The sequence below is a fragment of the Gambusia affinis genome, linkage group LG17 (assembly GCF_019740435.1).
Source record: "Gambusia affinis linkage group LG17, SWU_Gaff_1.0, whole genome shotgun sequence".
NCBI classification, from domain to species: Eukaryota; Metazoa; Chordata; class Actinopteri; order Cyprinodontiformes; family Poeciliidae; genus Gambusia; species Gambusia affinis.
In genome coordinates, this window is record NC_057884.1 from 25,236,578 (window position 1) to 25,262,026 (window position 25,449).

Below are 25,449 nucleotides of genomic sequence, written 5' to 3' on the forward strand. Positions count from 1 at the left end.
CCAAGCCAACCATTTAGTTTAGAGCTAATAACATTTTAACTTTAAAACTGACATTTAGAAATAAATAAAATGGTGAGAATATGACTGAAAGAATGTTTTTCTTTACAGGGTAAATAGCCCAAATTATTGCTGTTAATTTCAGATTGCGTAACTTTAGAAACGGCACCCAGTGAAAAACAAACTGAACATCTGAAGACGCGACTGCCTGGTCCCTCTGAAGGTGAACCATCAGCGCCTCCATCCAGACCTTCAGCTCCTGATCAGCTGATCAGCACCTCCACACAGGTACCTAATTACTGGTTATCAGCCTGAACTGCTGCAGACTAAACACCACGTCTCTGTTGTTGTGTGGCCATGGATCTGTGTGCTCATCTGGGTCTTTGTTCCAGCAACAGAGCTTCCTTTATCCCATGCTGAGCGCTCTCCAAAAGGAACCAATTAAAGCACAATGCAGCTGATAGCATGTTAATTATCAGACAGCAGCCCAGACTAGCACAACTTCTGTCAGTCAAGCTGCAGGTCAGGCTGACGATTTACCCTTAAAAGGAACAAAAGTCCATTTCTCAAGGAATATAAATCTCTTCCTTTTTATATCCAAACGTTTGTACAAAGAAAAAGAAAAGAAAATATTACTCCCAGACATTTAAAACTTGAATCATACAACACCATCTGTTGCTAATTTATCAAGAAGAATTACAATTTAAGAGAAACAAACATGCTTGTCTACATTCAACAGACAATTTGTCTCTTTGCATCAGAAGTTCCTCCAACTGCAGGATTTCTGGTTTGTTTTTAGACACTTTAAAATTAAAGGGCGTTGCCAGTGTGTTTTCTTTTTATTTAATCCTGTGACTTTTGTTGTCGGACATCTTTAAATCTGACCCATAAACGGCGGCGGCGGCCATCTTGACAGAGCGCTGCTGGGTGACCTCTACGTTCTGCTTCTGTTCACACAGAAACAGGTTTCAGGAACCAGTGACCATCGAGTCCTGCTGAGCGAACGCAGCCTCAGCTGAAGGAAGCTTTGATGTTTTACCTCTTAAAAAACTCTCGTGTTTTCAGTCGTTGGGTTTCTCCATCTGTTGGTGAGCGACCAGAACCAGAACCTGCATGGTTCTGGTTAAAAGCACCTGGGGCAGAAATAAATCCTTCCTGCAACCTGACAGGAATTTGAGAAGCAGCTCACATAACTTACAGACAGACCGATATGTGGATCGATAACTTCCTCCACTGACAGCAGCCGTCTTCCTGCTGCAGTTTTAAATCCTCACTGAATTCAGTTTTACTTTAAAAAACTGTTTTAAAAGAGAGAATGTTTCCGTTTGAACATGGATGAAAAGCTGACTTGATCTTTTTGTAATTCTATTAAGATTAAAGATCTGTTCAGTCTGTTTAACACTTAAATGAATTCACTGTTTAAATTTAAGTCACATGATGGAGACTTGAAGTAAAATGTGTTTTTTAATCTCTTTATGAAAGTAATTTGGTGGTTTCAGTGGAGACCCACCTGCTGCAGCTCTAACTGGACGTCTCTATTCAAAGGAGTCAAATCTTCTGCATCTATTTCTGTTTTTCCTGCTCTCAGGTCGGATTATTTTCTCTGCTTGTGTTTTCATCAGCAGCGTGGATCTGCAGAGCGGCCGCAGGGCAGATAATGAAACCGACAATGAAGCCGTACGCGCGCTCGTCTGAGAGCGGATATTAATATCGGACGGGAAATTAAAAGCCTGCGTTGTGAAGGCCGACACGCGCCGACATGCCGGCTCTTATTGGAAGAAGCTCCCTGGTGCTGAGGCTGATATTAAACATGTTCCTCCATAAAAACGTGTTTTATTTAACTTTACTGTTGCATTCGTTGATCTAAAACAGAGACAGGATGGAGCTGGATGGTCTGACAGGAGATAAAGTCACAAAGTTAGACAGCAAAAATAAAGATGTGCATTACTTTACACTGCAAAAACACAAAATCTTACCAAGTATCTTGGTCTAGTTTTTAGTGCAGATATCTTAATGCACCTGAAATAAGACTAAACTAATTTACAGGAGTTTGTTTAAAGTAAATAATTTTTACAACCTAAGTTCATCCAGAGCAGCACCAGGATCTGCTCAGAGCTCAGAACGGATTTCATCCAACCTACAAACAAATATTACCAGTAAAGATTCATCCTACAGGGGCAGAAAACAGTAAATGAAAGTATTTTCAGTGAGATCTGTGGAGCATCGACTGACTGACAGGATAACAACTCAAAGTCTCTGCGGTTCAGATTCTTCTCATTAAGTGGAGAAGTGTCAGTCGGCGCCTCTTGTTAGTCTGTTTAACGAGGCCAGGAGAAACCAACAAAGGTCAGGCTTTGGGTTCGTTCCAGCGCCGCCAGATTCTGACTCAACAACTTCTCTTCATTTAACTCCCTCAGCCAATCACAGCGCAGCAGATCCTCCACTCACAGACGAGTCGCTAACGACCCGTAAAGAGCTGAAGCTGCGTCTTTAACGAGAACCGAGATTCACTGAGAAACAGGAAACATTTACATTTCTGCTGAGTCAGCTAACGGGGCAAAACAGCAGCCATATTGGATTTTAAAGGTGCAGTACGCAAGTTTTATAAACTGTCTGTGTTGAGACAGTTTGTTTTGAGACAGATAATCTGAGGAGAGATCGATCTCCACCTCCTCCCAGAGCAAATTTTACTGTTAGAAGAAAATCACTGCTAACGACCAATCAGAGCCAGGAGGAGGGGCTTAGCGCTGACAATCATCCTCATGTACTTGCTCCTAAATGAGCTAAAAACAGAGAAACAACTCACTGTTAAACCCCTGTTTTCTGTGGCTAAGATAACTAGCCTTAGCATTCATGATTGGCTATGCTAGCTGCAGGGTAGCAGAGAGAAAATTGAGCAGATTTAATGTCAAAATATCAAACTGAGCAACTCTATGGTGAAAGGAAAAGCAGCTGCAGACAACGATATTTACAGAAGTTGGATTTAGATAAAAAGTCGACCCAAACATTTCTCTCTCTCTCTCTCTCTCTCTCTCTCTCTCTCTCTCTCTCTCTCTCTCTCTCTTTCTCTGTCTCTCTCTGTCTGTCTCTCTCTCTCTCTCTCTCTCTCTCTCTCTCTCTGTTAACTTGATCAAATCTGCTGAACATAATTTAAATTCTGACTTAAAACAAAGTCCAGATGCTAACCAGTTTGTTTTTGTACATGCTAGGCTACATGATGGAGGGACGTTTTCCTCATTGTTACTCATGATTAGAAACAAAACTTCTTCTTCATAACCCATCATTACTAATTACTAACTTACTAGTCTTTCTCAATATGAAGGTTAATCTTTGCTCAGCACAGACGGCTGATGTCCATCACTGTCTCCTTTTCTCATCAAAAGGATTAGAATAAGATTTAAAGTTTGTGTAGCCGCCCACAGAGCATCCTGCCACCATTTTACACTGAAATCAACTAAATAAAAGCAACATTAGACACATTGTGACTAATTTTACAGAAGTTAATGCATGCAAAGGTTGCTTTAACATCCAAAATGGCGGAGTGGCCTGAAGAGCTGGACGTCATTAACATCTCAGAGTTTCATGGAGGTTTGGTTCGTTCAGGCAGAGAAACAGGAAATGATCTAACATAACCGGCTGAGATGAAGCAGGAATGAACAGAGACATTATTTCTACTAGGAGCCATTTTTCCAATGAAGGAAGGAAATGTTGAGTCCATTTCAGGTGAGATGGAATAAAAACTCCTGATGACGTTGAACAGCTTGGAGACGCTGGCAGCCGGCGCTTCCTCAGCAGAGGCATCAAAAGAAGCCAAAACAGCTTTTAGACAAATGAAGCTGATTTCTCCTCATTCAGCTTCTCAGCAACGACGCTTCAAGCAGCAGATAATAATCAATCCACAGAAACCCATCGCTTCAAAACGACAGCAAGTGTTAAAAAAGGTACGATTTTTATACGATTAAAGGCAATAATTAATAAAAACAGAAATAATCCGTAGAGCGTAGACTCACAGTGAGAGAGAAACATAATAATACATTAATAGTCAGAAATAGAAACTTTAAAATGGTTCAGATTTTAAACAAATCGTCACCAGAAGGAAAAAAAGGATCCAAAGTGATTCAGATTCACAAGAAGAGAACAAAATATGACTTTATGAATGAGGCACTGCCGTTAAAAAGTCGTATTTGTTTTGCGTAGCTTTGGAGTTCACTGCTGATAAAAGTCACACTTTGTATCAACAGGATGAATTCCTGGATGACGTACAGCGTTTGTTCCCAGTTTAATGCTCCCAGTCTGACCAGAACACCTTCTACACGCCTACTGCTTCCAGTTCATCACCAAATCATTTCCTCCTGACTTCCTGTCATCAACAGGAACCTCTTCTTCTCTGGTTTATTCCCACCAGATTACATCAGAGCTGCTTCAACCCAAATCCAGTCCGTTAGTCTAGGAAGTCCGGTCCGGTTGGTGAGATGTGAACGATAACCTAACTCTAGTTCGGTTTGAATGTGAACGCCAAGCGGACCGGAAACCGCTCCAAAAGCAGGAAGTAGACTACAGCGCAGGGCATTCTGGGTAAATCCAACCAAAGCTAACGTGCTAGCCTAGCGCTAGCAGCAGAAATGTCTCCTGGTCTTCAGCCAAAGACTAAAGAGAAATCCTCCAACACTAAAATCTGACGCCTCCATCTTGTTTCCATCTGGTGAAGAAGGAAGTTGCTCTCAGTGTCTTCAGAGGTTTCTGTGTGGTTTCCTTCAGTGGTTGTTGGTGCAGCGCCCCCACAGGCCAGGAGGGGAACAGGTTGGTTTGACTCAGAACCAGCTGGTGGAGGTGAAACCAGAGAAGGTAAGATGTTGATGTTCATGCTGGACTGCGTCCAGTCGCAGTGAGGGGAGCGGACGCCGCTGTCCTCAGGTAACTGCTCACCTGTTCTGTTCGGCCGCCACTTCGAATTCCTCTGCACCAACTCGTCACCGCACTCCAACAAACACAAAGAAGTGTGAATGTAATGAGTTCTTTAATAAAGGCTAATTAATTGGATCCTCAGAATGACAGTGTTAGCACACGAGGAGTCACTTTAATTAGCTTCCTCTATCATCCAGACACAGACAGGAAGACCAAACAAAGCTGCAGAGAAAGATCAGCTTCTGGCTCTTTATTCAAATCAGGAACGAATTCAGCAGTTCTTAATTAAGGGGCTTGATTTGAATTAATGTCTAGGAATTATTGCACATCTCAATATGTATGAATACAGCAGACTGTTTATGCTGCAACTTTTCTGCAAATACGGGCAAAATGTTCTGTAAGCAACACAATGCAGAAAATCCATTTAAACGAGGCTCATTAAAGTGAAACATTAAATGTCTGAATGGTGACGTGACTCTGGAGTTCAGAGTCATTTTATCAGACTTTAAACCAAACCAAGAGTTCATTCAGCAGAACCTGAACAACAGAAACTAGCAGGAAAAACGTTCATTTGCAGCAGAAGTTGTTTTCCTTCCACTGAATGATTTTTACCGGAGAGTTAAACACAGAAGAAAATATCTCAACATTAAGTTAAACTAAAGGCCTTTTTCCTGAGTCACAGCCAAATGGGACAAACTCTAAACATCTCTCTGGCTCCTTTAAAGCTTTTATTTTAAATCCATGAATTTAAGACTTTTTAAGACCTTTTTAGTTCCATCATGAATGAATTTTAAGACTCCATAGAAATGTACAAACGTCGTCCAGACAACTGCTGATACATTTGCACTTAACCAAGCTAGCCCTAGCTAGCTAGCTAGCAGGGTATGTTAGCAGGGCATGTTAGCAGTGAGTTAGCGGTAGAGTCACAGAACGCAATGATGTTAAGAGCCACTCAAAATTTTGCCTGTAATAAAAAAATGCACAGAACATAGAAGATTAAACAATCTAGCCGCGAAAACAATATAAGACCAGTGATCTGCGTATTTAAGGCCAACTTAGTTTTAAAAATGAATTTAAGACATTCTAAGACCTTTTTAGGATTCTTGTTAGGGGAATTTAAAACCTGTAGTTCCACAGAAATCTACAAATTCTGTCCATTTAGCTGATGATATATTTGAACTTATCTAAAACAGTCAAAAAGCTAGCTAGCAGTGACTTAGCAGTGAGTTAGCCGTAGCTTCTCGAGTAACAGCACAATAAGGTCTGAGTGTGACTCAAACTTCTGCCTGACAGAAAAGTCCAGTGAGGAAAAATACACAAAATGTGTCAAAACTGAAGAGGTTTGAATAACTTCATTTTTAAACAAATTTAAGAGTTTTTAAGGCCTTTGTGTAGATGCTTAAATTTAAGACTTTTTAAGGTCCAGGAGAAGTTTGCTCAGAGATATTTACATCCAGCTGTAATAATTATTGAAGTTACATGTAAAATAAGTGAAATAAATGAGTGAAAATGTTTGTTTTCTGGAGATTCCTCCAACATTTGATCCTTTCTAAGCTGAACCTTGGATCTATTTAAACCAGGGGTCTCAAACTCAATTTCCCTGGGGGCCGATGGAGGTAGAGTCTGGGTGAGGCTGGGCCGCATCGGGTTTTCCACAAGAAAAGCTCTTACAAAAACATTCCAATGTTATCAAATGTCTTTATTTTTATTTTTTAAACACAAAATAAGATGAAAAAATAAATAAATTAACAATTCATAAGAAAAAAAATTAATCAGTAATAAATAAATAAAATATAATAATAACACAGCAGCTATAGAAGACTAGATAAATGTAATTATTATAATTCAGATTCAAATGGCTGTATTAACAGTTCTTTAACCTTTAACTTTCTGAACATGAATGGAACATTGAACATAAACTGTTATGAATATAACAGTTTATAAACTGTTTCTTCTGCCTACTTCTTACTGCTAGAGGTCTGGCAGCGCTTCCTCTCGCATAGCTGAGCCACATTTGGCTTAAGGGAGGACGCTGTTGAGACCCTAAGTAGAGCTTGAAGATGCTCTCAGTAAGTCTGGACCTGTACTTGGACTTATTGAAGTTCAAGGTAGAGAAGAGCTTTTGCACAAGTATGTGCTCCCAAAAAGACACATGGTCGCTTGAACATTGGGAAAGCTCAGGGAAGCTGGGTGGCAATTCTCTCAAAAATTGCCCAAGCTTGTCTGTTTTTCCACTCACCTCCCTGAACTTGGCTTTGAGTTCAGAGGCACTCTTGGTCAATGAGCTCCATTTGAAGCACTGTGATTGGTAAGTTAGTTCAGCTCCGCACACAACACTGAAAAGTGCCAATCATATCAAACTCGCGGGCAGTGTTGGTATAGTTACTTTGAAAAAGTAACTTTAATCAGACTACTGATTACTCCTTGAAAAAGTAACTTAGTTAGATTACTGACTACTTGATTTGGAAAGTAACTAAGTTACACTAAAAGTAACTTTTTAGTTACTTTCAGCAGCTGCTAACAACAACGCTCCGCCTCCTGTGAAAATCACATTGAGCTTTGCCAATACTTTTTTGTAAGCTATTTTATAATGGTAACATCAACAATGTGTCTCCACTGATAAGGTTGAACTGAAGAGGAGATTGTAGAAAAATAAAAAACGTGAGTAATTTGTGTGGTCCACTGTTGTCTGGAAAACTCTAAGAAGGATTTTAAAGTCCCCCTCCGCCCCCCAGCCTCCAGGTTCTGCGTTACGGCCCTGCATTTGGTGTCACAGCGCACAGAGCTCCTCCTGCAGCTCCACAGCTCAGATGGCTGCACAGATTTACGACACTTATCTTAATAATTAGAATTAAGTTGCCATTATAATTATTGGAAACTACGGACACGTTCATTCGTGGCTGTTTTCACGTTTATTGCGCTGTTTAAATTAGTCTCGATGTTTGTAGTTTTCTGGAGCGCAACGCGAAGCTCGACGTCATTCAGAGGTAATACATTAACTTGACATTAACAAAGACACAGCGGGACGATCATCTGAGAAATGATGGACAGGAGAGACTGACTAAAACTACCTTAATGACGGACAAATTCTGGGATTTATTATGAGTCTCTGCTTATTCCCAACCCCAAATGAGTAACTTCACGTTCAAAAACGAGCTCAAAAAGCGCAACCCGCCATTCATTAAATCGGCAAGCGACTTTAAAAAATGAAGCCCAAAGCCGCTTATAATAATCGGACTTGGCGGCAGAATCTCAAAATAGTTCCAGTTTTTCCACCAACAAAATGCGCATCTCCCTCCATTGTTTACATTTCTGTCGCATAGAGACGTCGGTCACTCGACAAGACGCGTCGAGGAAATACGATTAAATAACAAAAGAAGATAGTAACGCAAAAATGATTTTGATAAGTAGCCTAACTGTAGTCTGACTACTGGATTTGAAATAGCAACGCGTTAGATTACTCATTACGGAAAAAAGTGGTCCGACGTCAGTAACGCGTTACAAATTAACGCGTTACTGACATCACTGCTCGCGGGCCACACTAACATTAAACTTTCATATTAAGGTGGGGGCCACAAACTATCGTCCCGAGGGCCGCAGTTGGCCCGCGGGCCGCGAGTCTGAGACCCCTGATTTAAACCCAGAGGCGTGATTAGGTGCAGGATTATCCTCCATGTCTGTACGCATGTAAAGCTCACTTCCTGTCAGCAGTAAGGTTGGATAAAGTTGGCTCGTTTGAGCCTGAAATCGATGCTGCGAGGCGTTATCAGTTTATTAGCAGTGTTGCTGCGCCTGATAAGGCCTTAATGCAGCCGCTACCAAACAGCAGCTAAATGGACTCAACAAGCTTCTGTTTGTGTCGGCAGAAAGTCGGATGGTATCTGCAAAACAAAGAGCAGCAGAGAGGCGAGGAGGAGGAGGAGGAGGAAGAGGAAGATTTGGCTCCTAGAGGAGAGGAAGGATGAGAAAACCTCTGGTCAGGTTTCAAAACCAAGAATAACAAGTTTATAAGTGACGTGCTGAAGAAAAGCATCCAGTGATCCAGTGACACCCAACAGAAAGGAGTAATTAGAGCGCCGCCTACGCAGGTTCAATGCCGAGCGACTCCGGCGCTGCAGAGAGCTTAAACAAAGTCCAAACCTGAACCCTGTTACTGCTGGAACAACTGAGAACCTCAGGTTTATGAAGGTTCATCTGCAGGAGGAAACAGGATTTTAACCCACAACCGGAGCTGAAACGATTAATCAGATTAATCATTTATATAATCCTCAACTAATTTAGTGATTCTTCAGTTGTTTACTGGAGAATATCGACTCAACAAAGATGATTTGTTAAGAAAACATTCAGAGCAGAAAATAAATGGACTTAGAATTTAACATAAAATCTTTTCTTCAAATTATCTACTGTTTACTAAACGAGTGCTGTTCTTGCATTTTAAAATGTTTATTTTTGTATTTAAAAATGAATTATTTGTATTTTTAATGTGTCTCTAAAGGAGAAAACAAACTCAAATGGTTTAAATAAAAACTGTAGCTTGAGAATCTGATTAATCAATAAATGCTCATAATAATAATTGATTAACTCTTCTCACTCCTCAAGAGGAAGAGTTGTAGCTTCATCAGGTTCAAATGATGTAACAAACAAAACAAATGATCCAATTAAGCATCTCTAGTATCCAGTTATTATACAGTTATTATCCAGTTATTATCCAGTTATTATCCAGTTATTGTCCAGTTATTATCCAGTTATTACCCAGTTATTACCCAGTTATTATCCAGTTATTATCCAGTTATTATCCAGTTATTGTCCAGTTATTATACAGTTATTATCCAGTTATTATACAGTTATTATCCAGTTATTATACAGTTATTATCCAGTTATTATCCAGTTATTATCCAGTTAAACAGATCAGCTGATCGGTCCTGAACATTTTCCTTCTGGGTAAATTACTACCAGTGTTTCGAGGACTGAACATGTTAGCTTCTCTGTTAGCGCTAACACAGTTGATGCATATTAATGTATATTTAGTGTCTGAACTATTAAAATATGCAGTTCTCAGAGAGGAAGATCAGTTGTGATGAAAACATTTCCAGATTCTAAACTCTTCAATCTTCATCTGCAGGTCGATGAGTTCCAGTTAAATCTGCTTTTAACGTTTATGTTTAATAACCAGAACAAACACTAAATACTAAAAGATAATCCTCTGTTACAGGAGTTGAGTCTTGCTCAGCTGGATGTCTGTCAGCAGACGGAGCGAACTGAGCATGTGCGGAGGCTCGTCAGTATTCTGGCTGCGGCGGCGGCGGAGCTGCCAGCGCCTATCGATCAGACATTTAGCTGAATGTTCTCATCGAACGGCGGCTGCTGCAGACCGCAGGCGCGTGGACGGACTGGGAAGCAGAGACTCTCTCCCAGTGGGAGTGGGAGGGCGATCAACAGAGGGGAGAGAGGGAGAGAGACGGCGGGAATATCAGCTGACAGATGAAGCTCTAATCCAGAATCAGCTGCACCGTATTATTTATCATTATTCTTCTATGAATCTAAACCACAGCTTGTTGACATGGCAACCATCTGATGCTGTCAGGCGCTCCAGTTACTGCCTGATGACACCACAGTGGCGCTCATGCTGGTCGCTGCTTACACCATCGCTGCTCCACACTGATTAAAAATAATCATTTATTCTGATAAATCTGGATTTTTACCCAGATTTTCTCATTTATTGTTAAAAAAGTTTGATTTATCAATAAATATCAGCAAAATGAAAAAAAAAACCAATAAAATTCAGTTCTTGTGTTCAGATTAGTGTTACAGATCCACAACTTTAAAATAATTTTTAATGTTTGCTGTATTAAAATAAAACAATCTAGTTTTCTGCTTGTCCAGGGTTTGATTATTCTTCGTTATAAGAACTGAACTAGGATCACTTTCTGATTTTAACAAATAATAAAAGATGATTTTTGTGCAGCAAAGTTGGATTTTCTGTAGGAGTTTCTGAATAAACGAGGCTCCACTTATTATAAAAGTTATTAAAAGTTTAATTCTTTGTTGTACATTTTATAAAGTTACATCATGCAGTCGGGGGCTGCAAAAAAAAAAATAGTCCAAGGGCCACAAATGGCCCCCGAGCCACACGTTGGACCCCCCTGATCTAAAACTATGAAAGTTTCAGAAATGTCACCAGAAAGGTTCTGAGTAAGGCAGCCTGGAAGGGCCAGAAAGGTGCAGCTGCTGTTTGAGTTTAATATCTGCTGTAATCTGAGATTAAAAGGAAAACAAATTAATCCTGTGTGACGAGTTAAATGGTTCCAGTCATAAATAAACTAAAACATGAAACTCCTCCAGCAGCAGGAGGTTCAAGGCTTTCAGAAACCGAGACGATTGATTCAGACACAGACGTCTGAACTCCCAACAGCTCGACGTTTTCCCAGCGCCTGGGCGGCTTTTCTTCACTAAATGTCAAGTATTATTAACTGGAGGCGACCGAAGCGCTTAAATGAAGATAACCTGGAGTCGACCACTGTTACCGAGGAGAGGATTATCAGGCCATCATCCCAGAAAAACCAAACACCGGCCTGGACCAGAGCAGCAGCGGCTCGGCTGAAGGTCAACTGTCAGTCCAGATAATCAGGAGAGTCCGAACGGCTTTACACACACACACACACACACACACGCACACACACACACACGCACACACACACACACACACACACACAACCACTCAATCAGCAGAGGCAGATAAATCAAAGAGAGACAACTACAGTCAGCAGGTGGTGTGATGGAGAGGAAACTAATGGTCAGCTTCCTTCAGCTGGCGCAGTGTGTGTGTGTGTGTGTGTGTGTGTGTGTGTGTGTGTGTGTGCGACCCGCGGGTCAGATCTATAATGGAAGATCCTCTTCCCCGTCACACACACATCATCTGCAGCAAATGGCTCAGAAGCAGAAACCGGACCGGACTGAACAGGACCGGACCAGACTAAACCGGACCGGACCGGAGCCAAAGAATCTCTGCTTTACGTCCAGAAACAGGAAACAGTTTCAGACGTTACCTGGCAGCGGATCGTCCCAACGCCGCCGCGGCGCTCCTTCAGGGCCGCTGAGCTTTCTGGATGCATTTCTGCCTGGACGGGTCCGGTTCAGTCGGTTCCGCCGCTGGGAGCTGCTGACGACACGTTACAGAGAAATCAGCAGGAAGGCTTTAAAACTCACTTCCTGTCAGACCAACTGCAGCCGCGATCCCATCGGCCATAAAACCCAACAGGATTATCCAAGTAAATAAAAACACCAACTGCAAAAAAAACAAGTTAATATTTAGATGTTCTGATTTACTTTTACAGTTAAAATCACTGACAAAGACGTCTGTGATATTTGGGCTTTATAAGTATGATTATTGTTACAGCTGAGGGAGCGGAGAAGAAATGCTGCCCCCTGCAGGTGGGCGTTGGCATCTGTTAATGTTTTTGACCATTCTTTGCAGAAAATTAGCAATAAACTCATAATTGTGCATTAGCATGAAAAAGTGTTTAGCAATTCGGCAACAAACAGAAACTGGTTTGATTTGATTGATTAAACAATATTTAATCACATTTATTTCTGCAATTCTCTGGAGTCTAGAGGGCCACACAAGAAGCTACGGCGGCCCAGGTTTGGCCCTCAGGCCTCCAGTTTGACACCAGAAGCTTAAATTAAAATCCAAACTGAAATATAAGCAGGTTGTATTTCTGTATGTGTGACTGCAGACGGTCTGAGACTCAGGAACCCGGATGGACGATGGCGGCAGGACGACTGAAACGCCCTGGGGTGTGTGTGTGTGTGTGTGTGTGTGTGTGTGTGTGTGTGTGTGTGTGTGTGTCACACTCTGCCTGGAAATGAAAATATGATCATTTAGCTTTAGCAGTGAAGATCTGTGTGAATAATGGATTCAACACTGGATGAAATAATAAACCCGTTGCAGCGTTTGCATCATACGTCAGTGAATCAGAGGATGAGTTTTTATTCAGTGGCGTTGAGGAAAAGGAAGCAGAAAGTGAAACAGGAAGTTGAGCAGAAACAAGTTGAGGGAATTTGCTCCCAGATGAAGGAGGCAGAGACGTTTGTTTTATTATTAACGTGGCGCCCAGCAGGACGCCTGTTGTTTTCTCTCCAGGAAATGATTCATTCATTGTTTCTTTGAATGCGGCTTGTAAAGCAGAACCGCTGGAGTTTGGATCTTTTCATGTTTGTAAACAAACCCAGAACATCGATGTTTACACTCTGGTCACATGTTTCCATTCATCAGTAAACCAACAGATCCCCGTAAAATTTTACTGCTTTCATTTTCAGACCAGAAAATTTGATGGTTCTAAGTAAATCAACTTTTCTCTCGTTTTTACTTTTGCTTTCCAGCACTGAAAAAAAAATATTACCAAGTATTTTGGATTTAGTTTCTAGCGCAAATATCTTAATTCACTTGAAATAAAACAAAACTAACTTTTAAATCAGTTTATCAAGATACAGCAGCTTGTTTTAAGTCAATAATTTCTTAATATTGATGAAAAAGTTCTAGTTTCATAGATTATTTCACTAAAGACATGGAGAAAATATCTTGTTAAAAGTTAATTTTTCTGCCAATTTAAAACCAGCTGCTACATCTTTCTCAAATGTTACTTGTAAGTTTGTTTTCTTATTTTAAGTGAACTAAGATATTTGCATAAGAAACAAAACTAAAATACTTGGTAATATTTTGCGTTTTGCAGTGGCTGTTCCCCACAGCCTGGCAGTCTGCCAGGCTTTACTTGCCCCCTCCAGGCTTACAGGGGTTTATTTTAAATGGGTTTTATACATCAGTAAGATTAAGCTGGTTTTATAGTTGATAAATTGAACTGGGAGTGAGTTGGTGCGTCCTGTTAGTCATAAGATCAAGTGGAAAAACTTATAATTTATGTGACAAACTGAAGGACTGTTTTTCCAGAGAGGAGACGATATTTCTCTGTGTTTAGAGTGTAGAGAGTTCATCACTTCCTGCTACAGAGTTCATCACTTCCTGCTACAGCGTTCATCACTTCCTGCAGCAGAGTTCATCACTTCCTGCTGCAGAGTTTATCACTTCCTGCTGCAGAGTTCATCACTTCCTGCTACAGCTTTCATCACTTCCTGCTACAACGTTCATCACTTCCTGCTACAGCGTTCATCACTTCCTGCTGCAGAGTTCATCACTTCCTGCTGCAGAGTTTATCACTTCCTGCTACAGCGTTCATCACTTCCTGCTACAGAGTTTATCACTTCCTGCTACAGCGTTCATCACTTCCTGCTACAGAGTTCATCACTTCCTGCTACAGAGTTCATCACTTCCTGCTACAGCGTTCATCACTTCCTGCTACAGAGTTCATCACTTCCTGCTACAGAGTTCATCACTTCCTGCTACAGAGTTCATCACTTCCTGCTACAGAGTTCATCACTTCCTGCTGCAGAGTTCATCACTTCCTGCAGCAGAGTTCATCACTTCCTGTCGCAGTTCATCACTTCCTGCTGCAGTTCATCACTTCCTGCTACAGAGTTCATCACTTCCTGCTACAGAGTTCATCACTTCCTGTCGCAGTTCATCACTTCCTGCTGCAGTTCATCACTTCCTGCTACAGAGTTTATCACTTCCTGCTGCAGAGTTCATCACTTCCTGCTACAGAGTTTATCACTTCCTGCTACAGCGTTCATCACTTCCTGTAGCAGAGTTCATCACTTCCTGTAGCAGAGTTCATCACTTCCTGTAGCAGAGTTCATCACTTCCTGCTACAGAGTTCATCACTTCCTGCTACAGAGTTCATCACTTCCTGCTACAGCGTTCATCACTTCCTGCTACAGAGTTCATCACTTCCTGCTACAGAGTTCATCACTTCCTGTAGCAGAGTTCATCACTTCCTGCAACAAGTGCTTCCTAATCTGCGGTGATCTGGGCTCGGCGGCAGATCAGAGCGGATTAGGCAGATTAGCCGTTTCCAGCTGACGAGCCGCCGGAGCTCCAGGCTGAACGCACCGAAGGCCGGGCAGCGTGGAGAATCGCGCTCAAAGCAAATGATGGGATTCAGCGTGTTTCTGCAGTCATTACCACGGCGACGGGATGATGTGTGGCTAATAGGAGCATGTAATGGACGGCCTGAGGCGGGCGAGCGACACAGAGAGAGAGAGAAAAGCCAAGGATGAAAGAGACGGAAATAACTTCACGCTGATGAAATCCATCTGTTTTTTACTCCATCGCCAAAATACTGTGATTTTTTACCTACTGAACAACAAAACAAGCATAAACTATTTAAACTGAGCAAATCACCGGAGTATTTTTCAGAGAAATGGATCGTAGATTCTAAACTTTACATATTTTTGTACATATTTGCTTGTTAAACAGTTGTAGGTTTTTACATGAACATGAAAACAAACTTTGTTGCTCAAACCTGGATGTATATTTTACTAATGCATCGTATTTTATTACATATGATGCATTATTAATGTGTTAAATACATTCTGAGTTAATGCCTCTGGTAAGGCACAGGGAAGGTTCACCAAGTCAAAACTTATTCAGAAAATGTGTTTCCATCTCTTCTTTAGTGCATTAACTGTTCAGGAAAAGCAAACATGAAAACATATTTATAAAATTCAGGAAGTTATTCTGAATTTTCCACTTCTATCAACCTTTTCTGATCAGATGTTTCTGAAACACGGCGAGCGTTGTGACCCGTTTACCTGAGTTCTGTTCAGTTTTTACCTCGACGGTTTCTGCTTCGTTTTTGTTTCCAAATGTTGGTTTTGTTTCTGGATCGCTCTCAGGGTCGGGTTCAGGCCGGCGTTGGCTCCTCCGCTCCTCTTATCTTTCCTGAGTTGTTCATGGTGAAGCTGTGAATCGTTTTGCTTCCACTTCATGACCATGAACAAGCCGTTAAACCAAACCGCTGGTTGAAGAGCAATCAGAGGCAGTAAATTTGTTAAGAGTCTGTTCTAAGAAATGAACCCAGGCTGGTTTTCATCAGAAATGTTTTGAATTTTCAGGAATAATTCACCAGCCTGATGAAAACTGGAGTTAAAGTCAGGAGGAGCTGCGCTTGTTTTAATAATGGCCCGACTGTGGAGGAATTAAAGGGCCGGCTGCAGAATTAAACACCCACATTGTGACAAACAGCATTATGTATTAAAGCAGGCAGAGTGGGAGTTTGCTCTTCATGGAGCCGTTTTTAGGACACATGAATGTTAATGTCAGAATGAGGCGTTCAGAGTGTCGGAGCGGATCAGAACCGCTGCCGCGGCTCGCATACAGAAACCAGTTTATGAGAACAAAACTTGTTTCCAGTCAGATAAAAGTTACTGTATTTACCGCATTATAAGGTGCATAGAAGAGACGCTCCAGTAGAGGCTGGGATTCATTATCACCCATTAAATGGAGCTGCACTAAACGGAAACTAAACAGTCTGATAGTTCAGTTAAACTTGCAGCATCCGCTGCCCTATAGATTCCTGTCCAACGTTTGTTACGGTCAGCCTGTTAATTAACGTCCTGCTGTTGTTCCCAGCATGCAGAGCGACCCGATCCAGTGGGAGCGGGTCATTAAGGCCTTCAGAACCGGACTGTTGGGCCGCCATCCTGTGAGGAAGCTCATCAGCTTATTACCTCGCCGGCTCGATGCGGAGGAGATGTCTGACATTTACTGCAGCAACGCTCATCAGACAGAGTCTAACGAGAGACTCGTCCTCCAACAGGAACAAACCAGCTTCCACCTCATTAAACCAATCAGTCACGTTTAAAAGTCCAACAGGCTTCAGGCTCTGATTTTCATCAGACCTCCTTCTCTCCACTCACAATCAGAACAGGAAACACGGTCCGTCCACTCAGCTCTGGGTCGGCAGCGTCTCTTCATCCAGAACATCTAAACTTGGATCGACTCTTTCTAACCGCCTGTGATCTGGAGGTGAAGCCAGCAACAGTGTTTCCTCACTAACTCCTCACCAACGCAACTAAAACACTGAACACTTCAGGAGGAGGTCGTCACACTTTTACATCACAACAACAAAGTTTAGATTAATTTGAAACCAAGAGATTATCAGATCTTGGAGATAAAACAGTAAAATGTTCAGGATTTTCAGTAAAAACAGGAAACATAACAGCCTCTGCACCGATTCTGATTTTACCACCTTGTTTCCAAAGCAGCAGCAACGTCTAACAAGCTGCTGCCACAAGGTGGCGGTAATGCAAGAGAGCAGCTTAAAAGCAGCAGAAGAAGAAGAGCGTCGTTCTGCCAGGAGAAAAAAACTAAAGCAGTCACTTTGACTGACGCAGACAAATAAATAAAAATCCCACCGTAATCTATGTTTCCATGTCAGTTTTTAAAATAATAATAATAACATATTTGATAGTGAACAGAAAATCCACCTGCTGCTCCAGTAGAGATCAGAAATAAATCAACTTCATTTTGTTTTGATTTTGTATTGAAGGCGGCCATCTTGTCTGATAATCACGTTTTACAGCTTTTCATTATTTGGACTTTAATTCAGGTCAATTCACAGAAGGTTGAAATAAAACAGATTTTGAAACTATCATCTTTTATTTGTAACTATTTTTTAAATAAAAATCAGTTCAAATCGGAAATCAAACTGTTTGGAAACCTGTAGTAACTGGAAACCTACAAATTAAAGAAATGAAACGATTTTATTTAAAGTATGTAATTCTATGAGTCACAGACAGAAAACATCCGTGAATCTGAGGAGACACTCTACAAACGGCCAACAGGTGGGAATTTAACTGGGACATCAAATAAACCAGTTACCAAACCATAACACACCTGAGGAGGAAGGAGCTCATTTAATCCTAATCTGTACGTATGTTTTATACAGTTTATAACTATTTACATGTAAAATGAAATGAATTTGTGGGGTAGCATCTGAAGGCAGGAGGATCTGGTTCTGGTTCTTCCTCCTGAATCAGAGCCATAAACAGGTTTTTACATCTGATCCAGTTTCTGACCTCCTGCTGAGCAGCTTCATAAAAAGCAGACAAGTCTCGACCTCTGACCTCTACATCTGCTGCAGAAGAAGAGGAGAAGCTGGATTTAGCAGCAGCTTGTCTGTTTTGTTGGGAGAGCAGCCAGAGAGGAGAGCTGGCAGATGGATCCAGATAAAGCGAGAGCTGCAGATTCTCCATCCACATCATAATGAAGCTTCACAGCTGGAGCAGCTCTGCTGTCACATCCAGTCTGCAGCTCAATAACACTTTATTACTGATGGAAACCATCCAGAACTAGAATTAAGCTTCACAGAGGAAGAACCCAGCTGACAGTGTTGAGTTTTCCTCGTCTAAGTGAACATTTTGTCATGTAAAGGCATCCTACGGTGGCCGACAGGCGCAAATGGACAGCAAGAGAAAACATGCAAACAAAAAAAAGACACGCGCACAAATTAAATGCAGCAAACAAAAAGTGTTGAAAACGGAAGTGCTCCAGACCACTAGGGGGAGTCAAAGAAAATAGTATTCATTTCTATGGGACCAGATGCAAGATTCAGAGAAAGAAAATTGAAAGAAAGTAAAGGTGCGTATTACTATATTTCTTTTCAGATATCATGCTACCCATAAATTATTCTGTTATTCTATAATATTATAAAAGACGGCATATATAAGTAAATATTTAATCTTCTAACTCATCAGCATTAAATCATCATCAGTAGAACTTTGAAACGACAGTTTGAGAGAACCAGAGACGATCCGGGTCTCATAACCTGTCATTTATGTAATATTCTGTTTTTATTCTGCTAATGTTAAACTTTATTCTCATAATCAATCAGGAATATTTACAGGTGAGAGCAGATCTGGATCTGGATGTAAATATTCACACAGACTTTAATCCTCCATGTTTCTGCTGATCTTTACCTGGTTGATGTGGAGAAACATGGAGGCTGAAGTCAACAGGTGGAGGGAACCGGGCTGAACCCTGCACTGGGCTTCACACACACACACACACACACACACACACACACACACACACACACACACACACACACACACACACACACACACACACACACACACACACACACACACACACAGCATCAATACATGTTTACTGTCATGCAAAACCATTACAGATGAGAAAAACAAACCGACTGTGTGAGATATCATAAATCTTTAATCACCTCACAGTAAAATCATCAAAGCAGCAGCAGATCTGAAGGATTTTTCTTTAAAGAATCAATGAATCACTGAATACATTTCATCTTTTAATTCACATTCCAGTCATATTCCTGAAGCAAACAGTTTTACAAAAGAGCTTTTTTTCTTCTGAGTCCAAACAGATCAGAACAAGCGTAGAAGTTTAAATAATCGTTTCTAAAATGTCACGTTCTGACAGTTCTTACCTGCAGAACTCATCTCAAGGCTCCTGTCAGCAGAAACAGAGGGAAACAGGTGGAGACGTTTCACTGAAGTGAAATGCATCGATGATTGTGTTGACAGACGCTGTAAACATAGCCGCACGTCTCAGAGCCGCTCGTTTCCCTCTGCAGGAAGCGCCGTCTGCTCTGCCAGGACCGACGGCTGACTGAAGAGTCAAAAACACAAGAAACAAAGAGGGAAAGTCAGAGCTGATGTTTCACAATGTTTCAGTTGGAGCTTCTATTCTCCACAAATCTGGAATAAACTTCCAGAAAACTGTAAAAGAGCAGAAACACTGAGTTCCTCCAGTCCAGACTGAAGGGTTAACCGTTAACTCTATCCGAACCAGAATGAATGAAAGATTGAATTTTGATGATGTGCTTTGATTACTGTTATTTTTGTGTTTTTAAGATGTGAAGCACTTTGATGAAATGTTCTATACAAATAAACTTTATTGATATTGACTGGTTAAACACGGAGCAACCAGGTAAAACTCTACTTTAATATTTATGTTTTCATCCACCTTTAGTGATTGCTGCTTCATTTAGAAACCAGATGCATAAAACACATTTTCTCCTTTCTGTCTGACATTTGATGAATGAAAGAACAATGAGAACATTTTTACATTCTTATACTTTCTCCTCCTAACGTAACGACAGTCATTATGACCAAACGCTTCCATTTGGTTGAAACAAAGTGATATTCTGGTTGTAATATTAAACTGATGACCCGCCTACTGTCACTAAATCATAAACATTTCAGAAACATCAGATTCTTTTTTAACTATATGATTATGATGGATTAACATGAGAAACAGATGCTGAGTTGCCAGTTGCTATGGAGATTGAATCCTTTTCCTGAACAAACAGTTGCTGAGTAGAAACCGGAAGTCACGTGGAAACAATGTTCTGGATTCTGTTCATGTAAACTTGAACATCCGTCAATGATACCAACTGTGAGGCAGCGGCCATGTTAAGCATTTCCATTTAAAAATCTTTACAGTTTGCTGCTTTTTCAACACAAAACAATAAACATTGTTGAAACAAAAACAAAGAATAATGAGTCACATAAACAGCACTGGAGATAAAGTCTAAAATACATCAACACTGAGACCAGCGGACTTTGCTCACCGTTTGTTGACGACATCCGTCGCGCTGTCCCCTACGCCACCACAGCACACCCATCCGCCGCCATCTTGGCCCGTGAAAAATATTTCTTTTAGACTGAAAACCGGCCGCGCTCCGCATTTATCGGATCCATTTGATTCCCTGAAGTCTTCGGATCCATCAGACTTCAGCCTCCTGTGATTTATAACGTTTCTGTAACTATTTCAGACTAACAGCAGAACTGAAGCAAACATGGAGCCGTTACTGTAGCTGGTCTGTTGGCCACGATGACTCAGCGAAATAAATGATAAATGTCCCGGTTGTTTAAACTCGTTTCCCTCCGATAAACCAGGACGTTTATTTCTCTGCTAATGTAACGTCACTGCCTTGAACATTTGCTCATTGTTTAATTTATTTACCGTCGCCAGGAAGCCTGACGGAGGGGGGCGTCTTCCGGTGGGCGAGGTCACTCCTTCCGGGTTGACTATTCCCGCCCTAACCTCGGCGCATGTGCTGTAGCCTAGCAACCGTCACTAAACTCAAACTGTTAATTTATTAATTAGATTTTTTTTTTTATAAATCCTTTGTGCTTTTGCTGAAAGACTGAAATTGATTCTAAATATATGTTTTTAAACAACTATTACTTTGTTATTATTACTGTTTATTTATAATTAGTGATTTTAAGAACCTGTGTGGGAAAATCTGCAGAAATCATCAGATTTAAATTGTGATTATGTGAAAACCATGGAAGGAATGAAAGTAAGATGAGATCCAGGTTTCTGTCGGATGTTTAAAGTATCACTCAGCTGATGGAGCAACGGGTTTGTTCAGTCCATCTAAAATGTAACAGAAATGTTTTCAATGATTTCTTTTAGATTTTTCAAACATTGCACGATGCATATCCATTAAATGTTTGTCCACATTATTTCTAATCAAGAGATAATTAGGAAAAAGGGGAAACCACATTAGTAGCACATGATGTGACTTTTAGAAGCAAAGTGATTATCAGTGGCCTCCTCAGTGTGTTAATGACAAAATGTGAGACATTCCCAAAGGATTTCCTCTCCAACTGGAAGAAATGCACAGAATGTTACTGAGTTACGTCAAAGCGTTTGCATTTTCACCATTAATTATGTGGAAGACAAACTCAGGCCTGGATTTCTGTGTTTTCCGACCTTCTGGTCTCGGGTTCAACACCTGACCCAGAAAATGTTTCTTTTCAGGCTGTGAACCGATCAGTTCTGGTCCGATGCCGGCTGTGTTCACACCCAGCGGATTTTTATGTAAATGTAGGCAGCCCTTTATAGCCCCTTCATGTTTATGCAGGAAAGTATAAATTATGTATAAATTAAAAACATGATGTGTTAAGTTTAATAAAAATGTATCGGTGAGTGGAGCGGCTTTAAGTGGTATAATACCCTCCAAGTTTGCTCTTATCCTGATTAAAATGGATTCCATGGAGGCGAGAAGCACTCAGTGTGAAGCCATCCATTACGCCGGTGGGTTATTATCCTGCGTGTACACACAGGTTCTCAGTGTGTTTTCCATTAACCTCACAATTTATGAGAGCGCCTGTAACCCCGCTAACAGCAGACACAACATCCGCAGCCTGAAGACGTTGAGAGCGATGAGCGAAGATCAGATGGAGTCTTCATGGCCTGCTGGGGAATCAGACGGGTCACATTAACGCTTCAGCCGCAAAAAACAACCTCGACGGCCATCGACTGACCCTGGTGTTCAGCCTGAGCCCCCAGCTCTAATTAAAGATAATTAAAAGTGTCTCCATGGCAACAGTGGAAAAACAAATATAGCATCAGTGGAGGAATGATGCCGAAGAAAGAAGCTCCCAGTTCTGGTAGAAGAAATGATAATCCCATTTAATCCTGAGTTTCAGCATTCAGCCCTCATTTCTAAATGTTTTCAACCTGCATGATGAAAAGCGACATTTTAAGGATTTTAAAGGATTTATTTCCTTTTTCTGCAGCCATTTACAGGGAAAGATGTTTAATTTAAATATTAAAATATCCCAGTTTGGTGTTCCTCAGGGCTCAGGTTTAGTTTTGTGTCTGTGGGAAGACACAAAACTAAATCTTCTTAAATCATTTAGTTATTTAGTCCGTCATAAGAAAAAAAAGGTTCATTTCATTTGTTAATGTCACAGTTTAAAACAGAAATATTTAGTATTTAATTACCAAACTAAATATTTAGTTAAACTAACATTTGGCTTCAACCTGGATGTTTATCTAGCAAAACAATATTCAGTTTATAAATGAATGTTTTTAACTCCAAACTAAATACTGAGTTAAATATAAAGTTAAATATTTAGTTGGTAAACAAAATATTTAACTAGCTCAGAGCTAAATATTTACCAACTATGGTGAGAAAACTAAATATTTATCTCTGAGCTAGCTAAAGATTTAGTTAATAAACTAAATATTTAGATTGATAACTTAATATTTGGTTTAAAATGAACATTTAAAAATAAGTATGACATGATAAAAATCAGATTTTTTTTTCACAGGTTAAAGAAGTTGATTATTTTTTACAGTGTAACTTTCAAGCCGTTGCCGGTTGGCTCTGCGTTTCTGCCCTCGTTTCCTCGGTTAACCTTTCATTTCACTGCTTTGCAGATGACTTGCAGATTTATCTTCCTGTAAAAGCAGGACAGACTAATTCCTTCCTGCCTTGAGATGATGAACAGCGAACGTCCTGAAACCTTTTAAAACTAATGGAAAACAAACTGTTAGCATGATATTTACAGCTCTGCAACGTTTGTCCCTCATTGAAAAACAAGCGGTGAAGTCCTGGGAAACGCTATATCACTGAATTCAACCTTGAATTTCCCTTTGAGTTCACTCGCCGATACGATTATTTATACAAAACTGGCCGTCCTTCAGTTTGAAACGCCGGAAACAGCAGAGCAGATCCTGCAAAGGCTTTGTTTCAATATTTAAAAATTAGAAATGAGGAGTTTGCAGCACATGATTTATCCATGATTTATATGATGTAACATAAACTAAAATCAATCTCTTTTTTTGATCCATTAGGATTTTACAGATTTTTTATATTAAAAGAAATTCATCTGATTTCTAAAATGTTTTAGTTTCATCTGAACACATTGTTCTCAGAGTTTGAGTCACTTTCCTTCAAAACATTTTCTATTTTTAGCCAAGTTTAATAAATGAAGTAAAGTTTGATCTTAATGCAGCAAAGTCGACTTTTCATTCAATTATCCTGGATAAACTTATTGATTATTATAAAAACACAAAAACTTTGTGCTGCACTCTGTGCTAATCAATAAGGTTAATGTGGTTAAAAATAAAAAGATTAATAACAGCAGCCACCTCACCACAATTCACCAACAAAACCACAGAAGAAGAAATAAAGAGGAGCCAGGCGTTGTAAGAACGATGTGGTTTTCTATCGTGTTAATAATCTGAATAACAAAATACATTTTGTGTAATTATATAAAAACAAAAACAGCAGCCGGTTCTGCTGGCGTCAGCAGAGCAGAAGTAAAAGTAAAGGGTTATTTTTGGAGGGAAACAGAGTTTTCCCCGGCGGTGCCTGAGGCCTGCTGGGATAAGCTCCGCCCCCTGCTGGGATAAGCTCCGCCCCCCGCCGCCTTAATTGAACCAGTTGATTTCTCCCCCCAGCAGGTTCGTCCAGGCGCAGAGAAACACCTGGGAAGTTGAAACGCGGCTCCGCTTTGCTTCCTGAACAATCTGTTTGTGTTTACAGAAATGGGAAGCAGCCCCTGGTTTCAGGAGATTTTCCTGCTGATTTGTTTCTCCAGTCGTGTGAAATTTGACCCTTTAAAATGAGTTTTATGTTCTTGGATCTGTGGCGTTAATTTTTATGCAGAAGCTGCTCTGACCTCTGAGAGCTTAAGCCTCCGTCTCTCGGTCTGTAATTACATTTGGACCTTCTTCAGATTAACACACACAGTGTTTCCCCCGGGGGGCGGAGGGGGGGGGGGGGCGACCAAAACACCCGCTGCATTTGTCAAAGACGGCAATTATGATGGAGGGAAGATTAATGTTTAAAGTGGTTAGCACTGCTTCACATCCCACTGCAGGGATGGAGACGGAGGCTTCTGATTGGCTGACCGGCCTCCAGCACTTAACCTGGCAGGTAAACAGATTCCGTCACCATGGCAACAAAACACCGCGGCTAACGCCTGGTAAAAATGAAACTGAGGCTTCAATGTGTTCCTTTTGTTACACGACAACTAGTTAACTTTACTAGAGTAACTTAGTGAGAAACTTTTAGGAGTATTTTTACTACGCTGTACTTTTTACTTTTGAGTAATTGGATTATAAAGTATTTCAACTTCGACTTCAGTAAAACTTCTGGATCAAAAACAAGTTTCAACCAAAAACTCAGACCTGAAGTTTCTGTTAAAGTTTCAAGAGTTTTTTATTCAAACAAATATTTTAATAAATGTTCTGTTACTACAAACGTAATAATTTAATGAAGCAAATAAAGTATATAAAGATTTGATGTTGGAAAATGTATCGATTTTTTTTATTAAAGTTACATACTGCAGCTTTTTGATGCGTTAAAATTAACTACATCAGTTTTAGCGCCTTAAAGAGTTTAAGGTTCTGGCCGGAACCCTTGCCTGTGTGCGTTTCTGGTACGCCGGTTAAACCGACGCACAGCTGGATCCGCTAACAGCAGCGGTGAAGCTTCTTCTCTGGTCCGCAGCGTTTTAACTTCTGCTTCTAAAGGATCTGACTGAAAAACGCTGCTGCGTTCAAGTTGTACTAAAAGGAGTTAGCCTACAAGCAAAGCTATGCTAGCCTAATATCTCAATGCTAACATGCAGCAGCTAACGCTAATGTCAGCGTCCACATTTCTAAAGACGCTGCATGAATAATCAGGACTTCCTGAAATGTGAGGGATGAAGAACAGATTAAAACTGTAAATATTTCAGCTTTTTTTATTCATTAAGAAGCAGAAAAAGGTTTTTGAATTGAAAATGTTTCTTAGTTTGTTGTTTAAATGCAATTAGACCAAAATTTTACTCTTTTTTGTTTCCTGCTGATAAGAAAATTCAAAT

General features: G+C 40.5%; 1 long non-coding RNA gene across 6 annotated transcripts; it reads right to left on the reverse strand.

Moving 5' to 3' along the window:
• Positions 1 to 1,834: 1,834 nt before the first annotated feature.
• Positions 1,835 to 20,879, reverse strand: LOC122819383. 6 transcript variants are annotated; one of them, XR_006368598.1, is made up of 6 exons: positions 20,409 to 20,869; positions 19,263 to 19,444; positions 18,778 to 18,838; positions 11,949 to 12,058; positions 2,075 to 2,134; positions 1,835 to 1,891 (listed from the first exon to the last, which is right to left on the reverse strand). It is a non-coding gene; the product is annotated as an uncharacterized LOC122819383 (long non-coding RNA). The 6 variants fall into 6 exon arrangements; XR_006368601.1 differs by lacking the exon at positions 1,835 to 1,891 and having other exon boundaries at positions 2,012 to 2,134; positions 20,409 to 20,579; positions 20,804 to 20,869; XR_006368599.1 differs by lacking the exon at positions 1,835 to 1,891 and having other exon boundaries at positions 2,012 to 2,134; positions 11,949 to 12,061.
• Between the last annotated feature and the right edge of the window lie 4,570 nt (positions 20,880 to 25,449).